An 11,562-nucleotide genomic window follows, 5' to 3' on the forward strand; every position below is an offset into this window, starting at 1 on the left:
TAACCTAGCCAATTTACTGAAGAGGTTTTCCATTCTGTATAAAATTCATATTTTAACCTTCAACAGTATAAACAAATGCCATATCGACTTACAGAGAAGTTTAACTCTTGCATAAAAATGTTTTACTCTAAGCCTCTCTGTTCTCTAATTTAAAATCCAAACTTGATACAAACTTGTACCAGATTTTTCTTCTTACTAGAAATGGGGATTTGAAATACTTTAGTTTTTAAAGAATTCTAAAAAGTATAGACAAAAGAACATTACATTTTAAAAAGACAAGAAAACAGCAATAAAGATACTACAAATAGTTAATAAATGTAGCTAGGTTATTAAAATGTAGATAATTACATTTAATATGGATGAATGTAATTATGCATATTCATTTTTATATTCCCTACAGTGAATATTTACCTCAAAGTTTAAAACTCTTTAAAGTTTTAATGCAAAATCTTTCAAATCTTTTTCAATATTATTTCTGCACAGTTAAAATGTAGAAATCTTCTTACAGTTTAAGAAACTGCATTTTTCGTATCTATACAGCTTGGCAATTTGGCAGTGTAGTATGGTGTTTAATGCATCAAGCTTTTGTGACAGTGTTTACAGTTAAAGTCTTCATATCAGCACCTCACCCCCCCCCACCCCCCCCCCCCCCCCCCTACTTTCTACCCAAATTTCAGGGTTAGATCCTGCAAAATTTTTTTCCTGTAAATGCCTGTACAAGACCAGTTTTGTCATTTCTTTGAATATGTCATGTGTGTGAGATTATTCACATAGACTTTTTTCAGTTTAATTTCCACTAGACAAAGCTAACACAAGCAAGGAAATCAAGTTCAACTTTACTTTTGAAAGGAAGTGAAGAAGAAAGTGTATTTTACCTGAGTCTCCACACCTTGCTCAAGCAACCTTTTAGCCTGGTTTTCCACCTCAAGCCGAGCTCTTGCAATAAAAAGCAGGTCATTTTCAATTACTTATATCCAGACAGATCTATCCCTTGAGAAAGATATCTATAAAAGCACAAAACATTGATAAGCACAACATGGGATAATGGAACACTTTAAGCATGTTAAAACCTTTCAAAATTACAGTCAGTTCCAAGGGACATTTTTGTATACAACACTTGACAATAGAGTACATCAAAGTAATATCTTAGACCAGAAAAACTGAAAATCAAAGGGTTATTACTCAAGAAAACCTGGATATTGATACATTGAATTTACTTCAATGCAATTCTCTAGACCCAGAGATTGTCAAAGAGAGTGCAAAGCATTACTAGATTGTTAAACTCTCTAAAGAGATATTTGAATAAGCATATTGTTTTTAAGATCTGAAATTAAAGATGCATTATACGTTAAAAAATTTAATTATACTTCAAATATTTAAATTGCACTTCTACACATTTGGAATCAAACACAGAAGAATGGCAAGAAGAAAAGAATATATATTTTTTCTTTTCTAATCACGGAATCATCACAAAATTTATTACCACTGGGAACCACCATCAGCAGAGTAGCTACAGATTGCTGGGCTGGACTGGTGACTGCAGCAATAAAATCTATTCAAACTGAACTTTTCTCAATGTTTTTTTTTTCCTCCTTTTTGATCTTTCTGGATTTAAATAACTCAGTTCCCCATGTCAAGGTAGCCTAGACCTTTACGCTACCACTTATCTGCAAGACAACGCAGAACTACTCTCATTTACACATTTTTCAGCATTTTGCTTAATCAAGCTGGTTGTCCACTGCTTCTTTTGAAAGAACAAAAAACATAAAAATGGCCAAGGCATTTCAGCCAGTGTCAGATACTTCCTCCATAAGATGATGTTCCACTATTTCCATTTATAACCAGCCCTCTACGACTTCCTAATAAATTTATCTTCCTTTTATGTCTTCCCAGAAAGTTTATATAAGGCACAGACTTAAAAATTTGAGCTAAATTCACCAACTGTTAAATCTTTGACAAATAACCTTTCACTTTGGTAGCCTTTTATTTTTGTTTATTCACAATAAACTCATTTTAGCAATCACATGTTCACAAATGAACACAAAATTCCAAGTGAGTCATTCCAGCTATGTAGAGAACATCCCTGTACCTGTTCATGAAAACCACTGTAAAGCTTAGAAAGGCATAAAGGAAATTATCTCTTAACAGTACAGTATGTCAAATAGGTTTTAGCCTACTAAGAAAAGGCCTGCAAATGCTTTTGTCTTCATGCATTTGTTTAAAAACAGATCAGAGGAGTCAGAGGATGGCCAAGCAGCAGGACAGCACACATTGCACTGCACAGCCATTAATGAAGCCTATATGCAGGTGTGCTTACAAAGCTGCTTTTGCCAGGGGCTACAGCACCCACACTTACCCGTTACTTCCCTGCAACTTTTTGCTGTGACTAAGCTGCATCTCTACAGGTGGCCTTACATATGAACTCATTAAAACTAATATTAAACTGCCACTAGTTCCAATGAGCAAGTGTCTTGAATGTGAAGACTAGTTTCTGACACCTCTCTTTCAGCTGCACAGAAAAAAAAAAAGAGCAAAGAACTACCCGCAGATAAGTCTGCTGCCACAGTAAACTCTGAAGAAGTTTCTCGGCAACAACAAGGTTAAAAAGGTGCAAATATTACCAAAAATTTATACCCACAAATACGAGAACTGCTGTGAAGTTCACTTATGGTATAATATCATATTTTGCAATCCCAGGCCGCTTAAACAAAATAAAATTATAACACAGTTCTGATATCCTAAATCCACAGAAAAATCTGAGGAAGAGACTAAAAAGAGATTGTTTCTCCTGCTGTGTTTTATCTCAAAATCTAAATTAAGTCACTTCAAGTGCTAAAAATCTAATCCCTCTGATGATTTTAAGAAAAGAACAGAAGACCATGCTGCTTTGGCTTCTCCAAAACCTCCATCTGTGCCTCAGACTGCCAGCCACCTCCTGCTAAACTGCTAAAATCTGCAGCTTTGTTCCAAATTTCCTGCAATCCTAACAAATGCCTTGGGACAATGCATTTCAGCAGGACTTCAAAACAGTGGCTAGACATCCGACTACGGATTCTCTTAGTTGCTATTCTAACCAGTAGGGAAGCTCTAACAACCATATTACACATATTTCAAAGAAATGCAGTTTCCGTAAGGACAGCAGGTCTATGGCAGAAACACCAGCAAGTGCCATTCCTGTGTGAGAGCAGAAGCTGCAATACAGGCAGGGTGCCTTCGGATAGTTTTTATTGTCCAAGCAGACACAATATTAGAAATCTCTACACTTGTGTACTCTCGAGAGTGATATTGCTGCCATGGACAGCACGATTAAACCGAGCAGAAGGGCAGTTGACACAAGGGCAGCCAGATCACTGCCAGGACACCTGTGCATTTAGGATCCAGTTTATTTAAAATATTGCAGAGGAACTCGCACATTTCAACCAGTCGATTCTAGTTAGTAAAAAAAACCCTGTCAAGTGAAATACAACAAAGATACTACCAGTTATTAACCCAGGGACTAGCAAATGTAGGATTTTGCTTCAGCACTTGTGCATCATTATTCTATTTCTTGCCAGGCACAGTCAGTCATAACATTGTGGTCATGATCAGAGGTGAGTGAGACATGGGCTGTAAGGTACTTGTGTCTTCTGGTCAGGAATTAAGCTAACACAATGGCTCATTCCTCAGTTGGTACAGACTCTGGGGACTGGGGCCCAGTGTAAAACTTGTCAGCTTTCCATCTACTTTAACCTTAAGTCTGAGTAAAACTATATTAACCCTAACAGATTTAGTGACTAGTATTTATAACTGACATCTCTCCCTTAACAGATTTTAAAAGCACATATATAACATTTGTTTACTTTGGGAAGACTTGTGCCTTAAACAAATTAGAGCCTAAGTATTTATAACACCACATCAAGGCTGGTGGAGCAGCCACCAAGGCATTGCCCTCGCATGGAGCAGCACAACATGCAGCCCGCTGCCCCAGTCACTTCTGCTCAGTAGAGACAGGAGGAAATTAGGAGGGGAGCTTTAGGTCCTAAAATCATTCCTCTGCCTCTCTCATCCCTCTGATAACCTCTACCTCTTATATAGGTTCATGAACATAAAGGCAAATCCTTAACTCTCCCATAGGGTGTTGGTATTGCTTCCCTTCTATCACCCCCTATTAAGCTGGAAAGACAGCTGGAAATACTTTTTAAGGATTTAAACCACAGACTGTCTGCTGAATCCTCTTCTTGAACAAAAATACGGTATGTCAAGGCAGAATACACTAAGACCTAGGAGTAAGTGACATTTATAATCTACCCCAGGCCTAACAAAGGGTTAGAACTTTGTATTTCTTTATAAAACAAACATTTTGTCACTACAATTCTAAATTTTCTTTTTTATAAAACCTGAACAGATTTTCTAATCTACCTGCCTGAGATGCTTCCTTGAAAATGCATTTTTCAAACCAATATTTCCCAATAGTTCTGTAAGAGGAGTTTCATGGAGACAAATCCAATATGCACATAGTACATTAGGTAGAAAAACAATACTTTGAGCAACATAGTTAGCTTTTCTTAATCTGAGTGACTCACCAACACAGAATCTTTCTATTATGTGATCTCTTTTTTTAACCTTAAATATTCTTTGTGATAATATAGAAACAAGATAGAAAAGAATCTGAATTAAAACTTTTTCTCAGTATTAAAATATATTTGGAACAGAGATAACTACGAAGCATCCATATGAGCTCCACAATGACTGCATTAGGCTCTTATATAGACTGAGTTGAATTTGAGCTTTGCTAGAAATTAGAGAAGCAAGAGAAGTCTACTGAGAAGAATCAGGCGCCCTAACAAAGAGGAAAACAGGATAGCCAGTAATAAACCAACGTCTTTAGGCTGCATCACCCAGGAGGCTACTTGAGTCAAAAGAGAAACCCTTCTGTGCTCTGAGAACTAACCTCAGTGACAATAATAAAGAGGGGAAAGAAAGAAATTCAGAACATCTAAAGTGGATTCCCTTGGAGTAAACACCTAAGATCCGCACACACATCACTTCCCCCAGTTGCAAGAATCCAATGACAAATTAAGAGGTGTTTTATGGGAGATTGGGAAGGGGCGGGGTAACTAAAGGAAAATAAGCCATTCTGAAATTCTAAATAAAATCATAGAATGATAAAACAATAGGTCTTTGTTTGCCTGTTTGAACGAAGGTTTGAGGCTTATTTCTTTTGCATTGGTTATTTATTTGTTTTTCAGTCTTAGTTGCAGAGAATGTTGGTGATATCTGTACTCTAAGAAGATACTGTTATTTTTCCATAATGAAGAAAAACAACAATTTTTTAAGAAACTGCTAATTTAAACTTCAAAAAGTCAACAGATCTAAATGATACCCATGAGTTCTGATGTGATTTAAGTATGCAGCAGATGAGAGGTTACATGATTATCAAGAAATATTGTAAAAAGCTCATATGTGCATTGGTAGAAGATGTTCATGAAACTGAAATCTAAACTGCTATTGCAATATTATTTCTGCTGTACAAAATTAGGAGGACTGGACAGATACTGTAAAAATACATAACATCTTTCCTACGAGGGACAAGTATTCAGTAATGGCAATTAATTTTAGAGTGGTTATTAAAAGTTCAGTCTTTGGTCCTATACTAGTGCCTAGATATAATCACAAAAAACCCGAGTGGATTGATTTGTTAGAATTGCTGAGAATCCATTTGAACTTTTTTTTCATCTGCTTCTTACGTACCTCAAAGTGATTTCCTAATTCAAATGAGCCACAAATCTAATCCAGCACAGAAGCTTCCATGGTCTTAATGGAAATGTCAGTTATAGCACTACCTACTGAAAAGGAAGGACAAGATCCTCTTTGCCTCACTTGTATCCGAACCCAGGATGCTGCTGGGTCTGAATATGCCAATTTGCCTGTTTTCATCAATAGAGGTAATGTAAAACCAAAGTCAGTCTTAGAACAGAGTACGAGATCCCAATTCCCCAGCAGAAAACGTATGTTCACCCTTTCGTGAAAGCAACCTAAGGTTTTATATTACATGTCTAGTCTCTAAGTGGAATAGGCAAACATGTAACTTAAAGGACAATAGTCTGCTTCTTGAAGGCACTTAAATTTGCCATGCAATTGATGCATAGGGCAGGCGGGGAATGGCAAGAGCAGACACATTTTTAAGTCTTTAAACTGGAAGCTGATGCTTCCAAAAAGAACCTTTACTCATGTTCTGTTTTAATGAGACTAATTCTCCACTTAGGCTGAAATGACTGCCCCACACTCTGCACCAGGCACCAAAGTACTTGCTGAAGTAAGGCTTATATTAAGCCTTTAAATCAAGTGGAAGGGACTCCACTACAGTTACTATGAAACAATATCTTACAGCCATTTTATACAACTTGAGCTCTTCAGAAAAAGATGTTTATTCCTATAAAAACTGCATACGGTGCCTTGTAAAGTGTTCAAAATAAGAATGCAATTGCTCTACACTATGTGGCATATACAATGTCATATATTTCAGATATACTTTACAAAATTATTAATTTTTAATCTTATAATTTTAATTTGGATTTTTTCTGCAGGTATTATGAATTCATTATTAAAGAGGAAGAAAGTTTTATTTTACTAAAATGCCAGTTTCTTGGAAAACTCTTGGTATCTTCCTTTCCTTTTCCTATAGGACAAAATTCCTGCTAATATTTCTTCAGTGAAACAACTGAGAATAAAATCTCTCTGTGCCACTAAAATGCCATTAACTCCCTAAGAAATCTGGTCTTTACTTAACCAATTTCTACCATCTTAAAAATTAACTACTTATATGCATAATACATAAGGTTTCAGTTTTCAGCTGTTTGGCAACATTAAGTGAGTCAAAACTGTCCTGATGGAGCCAGAAACTGAGAGGGGCCCATGGTGCTGTATTTCTATTTGCTTTGTCAGACAGCACATTAAAACATTGCAGCTGTTTAAGTCCAGAAAAGGAAATAGAATGTATTAGACAACCGGGTTTAGTAATCTGATAGATGTCCCTAGTGAAGGGGGACACGAAAAATAAAAACAAAGCAAAGCACTTCACAGCTTTTCATATCAATCACATCCCAAGACTGGTTTAAAGAAACAAGGTTAACAGTACCAAAATCAAACTGGTGGAAAGTATACGGTTCAAAGAAAGCAAAACGTGAACTGCTCATTTAAACACCATTACCTTGTACCGTAAAACAGACCTGCCATCTACATTATGTTATTATAGAATGGTTTGGGTCAGAAGTAGCACCCCCCCCCCCCGTGGGTAGGGACACCTTCCACTTTATCAAAGTGGAAGGCTCAAAGCCCTGTTCAACCTGTTCAACCTGACCTTGAACACTTCCAATGATGGGGAATTAAAGCTGATTAAAGCTTTACTTCAGAAGAAAACTGATTTTAGAGAACATGTAGGTATGAAAAAATTGAATTTTTTCTAGCATGTTAAAACAAAGGGCAAAATTTTCAGTGTACAGGCAGGTTGTCATCCTGCATTTGGGATCAGCTTTGTTTCCTCCAAAGGAATGTTCCTGGTATTTTTATAGGATATGGTTTGTGTTAAAATATTTAGCAGTGCTTTAATAATCACCTATGTCCAATCCTATCTACAGAGGAAACTTGCTTTTTCTCTCCAGACTGCATTCAGAAATACCAAAAAACACACCCCAAGTTGATAACAATTACAGAGGAGCAGTGAGGAAGACTGACTAGCTATTTCTACATTATATTAAAGCTGTGTTTAAGTTCTTTTGATGGAAGAGTTAATTCCTACTGCTCTCTGGGCTGGAAATCAGATGCCACGCAGGATCTGGATTTGATGGAAATGAGTTTGATATCTATTTTTATCATCATCACTGACTTAACAATGAGAACCAAATTTTGGAGACATTCCTGTGAAAATGCCATGATTCAGAAAATAGCTTAACACACCAAGACAAACATTACTTAGGTCTAATCACAAGTTATACCACACAACTCCCACACTCACTTAGGCCTAAAGCAAGAGTTGTTGAACTCCTTTAAGGTTCCCCCTCCCACGCACCATTAGATCTCCCCCATCCCTCCCCCTCACCCTTGAATACAGACTCACAACCTTACTTAACCACGACCTACTAAGCCTGCTACTTTCAGTTTTGCCCACTGTCTCCTCAGCTGCCTGGACTGCGGGCTCAAAGGGGAGCAGGCAGCAACCCCACATGCAGATGGTGGCTGATCAGCCCTGAGGCTGATAGGGCTTAATGTCATAGTCAGTAACCTGAGTGACAGCACAGAATTAACCCCCGGTGAGTTTATGGGCAACAGCAATTCAGGGGAAGAGCTCAGTACGCTGCAGGGCTGCCATTCTGAAGACCCTCAGCAATCTCAAGAAAAGGACAGACAAAAACATTGCAAAGCTCAACAAAAGTGAGTTAATCCCTGTTCACCTGGGATGGCTTGACCCTGTCCACAGGAGCAGGTCGGGTGCTCACTGACTGGAAAGAAGCTTTGTAGAAATAGACCCAGTGGACAGAAAGTTTAACATAAACAAGTGGCACTTGTAAGGCCACTGTACTCCTTGCCTCCCAGTAAAAGAGATCCGGACAAACTGGAGTGAGTCCAGGGAACCACCAAGACAGGGGACTGAAGCATGAATGTGAGGAGAGGCTGAGAAAACTGACTTTGTTAACCTAGAAAAGAGAAGACTAAGAAGAGATCTAACTGTATCTTCTGCTACCTGACAGGTGGTCAGGAAAAGACAGACAGCCCTTTCTCAGAGGTGCACACAGATAGAACAAAAGGTAAGAGACATAAGCTACAGCATTGTGGAAATTCTGATTAGACATGTGGGCACAATACCATACTTGTGGTTCCATACATCTTACCTATGGAGGATATTAACCTTCAGGAATGCACACATTACACTTTAATATAATTAAAATTGTTAAACTGTGAAACATCAGGACCTAGAACTTTAAAAATCGCCCTAATCTTAAGCCTTTCCTCAAAACGAGGTGATTTGAGAAACTTCCTCAAGAGTTCCCAAAACATTTTAGTAATTAAAACTGCAATTTTTTCCTAAAGTCTCTGTGATAAGATACTGACAAAGAACTGTAACATTCATGCCATTCATCATTTATCATTTGGGTGGAGGTAAAACCAACTTCACCCTAAATATTCTGAGCTATGGCCTAAAAATAGAAAATATTTGAACGAAAATTTCTTACACCAATGGCTATAAATTACAAGTACCACAGGTCTTGAAACAAGGTACCACAGGTTACCACAGGTAACATGAAACAAAATCTATCATCATGAAAACAAACCCAGTATCTATATAATTTACAAAGTCCATATTTTATTCTGATAGTTAAGACTGTTCTTCATTAAAAACAAACAGAGAAAAAAACCCCTACTTCTCCATAATAAATTCATTGAAGTTTAATTTAGACTCTGCACAGATAAGGAACTGCTCTTCAGACACATATGGACTTCCAAAATCAAATTTATTCTGCCTACAAAGCAATAATACCTCTACAAGTCAATACTCCTCTTGGGCTTTTTTTGGAGTGAAGTAAAAATAAAATATGTTGCCAGTAAAAATCTAGTTGTCCTATTTCAGTTTTGCACAGACTTCATAGCATCATAGACGCAAAGCAAATGTACAGCATGTGTGAAAGAGTTGGAAACAGAAAGGGGGACAGAAAGGGATAATATGGAACAGGAGAGAGATCTAGCCCAAGTGGGGCACTACAGAAGAAATGAACTTAAGCTTTGAAAGAGTTGAGTGAATGACAGCATGCTCAATGATAATATATAGAAAAATGCGAAGGATTGTAGTGAAAGGATACAAATACAAATCAGTTCATACAGTTTGGTCTTATTAATCTGTAAGAGTAATGCAGTGCCATCATATGCTTTCCACTTATACAGGTTTCTCCCCACCCCCACCTAAGCCCACAGCTTTGCACTGCTTGCTCATTACTGATGCCAACGGCATTTCTGCTCAAATTTCAGGAGAGCATCCAAAACTGTAAAAGAAAGGGGATAATAAAGCTTGTTTTTAATAAATTTCAAGCAGACAGTAATCGGGATTTTTACTGTCAGGAAAATATTTCTTAAAATCTCAACAGGTGAACAATAAGCAGTCCTCCTTGAAATGGAGCATCACATCAGTAAACAAAATGAAGCAGGATGGAAAAAATGTACTCTCACATCTACCAGAGATAATTGCATTGAAAATACATTGCAACTGCATCATAAACCATGTAAAAGAATTATGCCCTTCCAAATGGAGTGGATGAGGGAAACCATCTCTTTCCCGAGCAAACACAAGGACTCATTTAAATGAAGGTATATGACTTTGGCTGCCTCTTGTTTGCCTAAGTTAGCGTCGTAACTAAAGCCATGAAAGCAAGGAAAATAGTTATGAGCAGAAAAATGTAAAAGATAACCTAAATTTACATGTTGACCTGAAAATACTAGTCTTTTCGGCAGCTTTTAAATACTATTAATATGTTATTGTTCAATAGCTAAGTAGAATTTCTCAATATAGAGCATTATGTAAAGGTGTGATGATTCAGTTTCCATCAGTACCAGCACATGTTGCAACAGACACATGCCATGATAAAAGAAAATGAAGGAAAATGATGATGTGTCTCAGGAATTTAGTCAAAAATAACTTCTTTCAAACATCCCACCGGTTGCTGAGATGGCAAAGATGGCTGACTCTTCGCTGAATCAGTCCTTGAAGGAAGGCAATAGAGATGTTGGTTCATTTGTGAGTTTTAATTCATTATGCTAATGGTTGATGACCTAATTCTTGAATACTTTACATCTGGATAAAGGTATACACAGGCAGTTACAGACTTAAAGGTCTACAAGTCTACAATTACCATACTGAACTAGCTATTTCTAATTACACTTCATTTTTCTCTTTTTAATGAGATATCATTTTTATCATTATTTTTGCACTAATATGTGCATCCAAAAATCTCAGATTGCACACGAGAGAACAGGGGTCACTTCTAACACACACTTGTAAATGTAAGGAGATACTTTAACATCAGTAGTGCTGCAGTGCTGTAAAACCAAACTAATAAATAAAGCCATGCTATCTAGGCCCCTGGATAAAGGGGAATACTACTTTTTTCTTTACTATATATATAAGCTGCAAATATTTCTTTCATATTCCTCTCTCCTTATGGGTCTCTCCTGACTCTTTTCAACACCCACCATTCACCCCTTTCATACTTACACCTTCAGGAAAACACTTCTGCAAAAGCAGAACTGCATTTTCTTTAGTATCAGCTACATTAACTCCCTCGGTACTCTAGAATACATGTAATTTTTGTCTTTAATAAATGCATTTTTAATTCCTCCCACCTCTCACTGGGCATATCATCAATAACTTCCTGCAACTGGCTGCAGATTTACTTGTTTTTATCATCTTTATAGTCAACAGATAAGTTGACAATAGCTGCAGAGGCTATAAATCACACAGGTTTTATGTATCTCTGATACTTTGTGGGAGAACAAATTGAACCTTGTGTTACCCAAAGTGCTGCTGTAGGCAACTTG

General features: G+C 37.1%; 1 protein-coding gene across 1 annotated transcript in view; it reads right to left on the reverse strand.

The window, feature by feature from the left end:
• Positions 1-985, reverse strand: part of COG5 (component of oligomeric golgi complex 5) — a 104,661-nt gene extending 103,676 nt beyond the window's left edge. The window contains exon 1 of the mRNA XM_032688796.1: positions 876-985. The gene's annotated coding sequence lies outside the window, so the exon portion shown is untranslated. The remainder of the gene's footprint in view (positions 1-875) is intronic.
• Between the last annotated feature and the right edge of the window lie 10,577 nt (positions 986-11,562).

The sequence above is a fragment of the Chiroxiphia lanceolata genome, chromosome 5 (assembly GCF_009829145.1).
Source record: "Chiroxiphia lanceolata isolate bChiLan1 chromosome 5, bChiLan1.pri, whole genome shotgun sequence".
Classification (NCBI taxonomy): Eukaryota; Metazoa; Chordata; class Aves; order Passeriformes; family Pipridae; genus Chiroxiphia; species Chiroxiphia lanceolata.